This window comes from Populus euphratica, unplaced genomic scaffold (assembly GCF_000495115.2).
Source record: "Populus euphratica unplaced genomic scaffold, PopEup_1.0 scaffold247.1, whole genome shotgun sequence".
In the NCBI taxonomy this organism is placed as follows: domain Eukaryota; kingdom Viridiplantae; phylum Streptophyta; class Magnoliopsida; order Malpighiales; family Salicaceae; genus Populus; species Populus euphratica.
The window spans coordinates 246,749-246,973 of NW_011500129.1; the positions used below are offsets into that span (position 1 = coordinate 246,749).

At 39.6% G+C, this 225-nt stretch overlaps 1 pseudogene; it reads left to right on the plus strand.

Annotated features, from left to right (window-relative positions):
- LOC105110344 (laccase-4-like) overlaps positions 1-225 on the plus strand; it is a 7,420-nt pseudogene that overhangs the window by 2,307 nt on the left and 4,888 nt on the right.

Here is a 225-nt window from a genome sequence, read left to right on the forward strand (position 1 = left end):
ACCATATCATTCATCAAAGAGCCGATAGCTGAGGCGTATGAAATCTGATCCATGTATCCACGTTCTAGCTCAGTTTTTGGTGACTGGTCTCTACTGAGCTTAAAATGATTTCCCAGAGGTGTACTGGCTTAACATTATCCATACTAAACCTGCTGAGAACCTTCTTGACATACTCTATCTGTAAAAGCTTTAGTATGCCTTTGTCTTTGTCTTTGTCTCTGATTT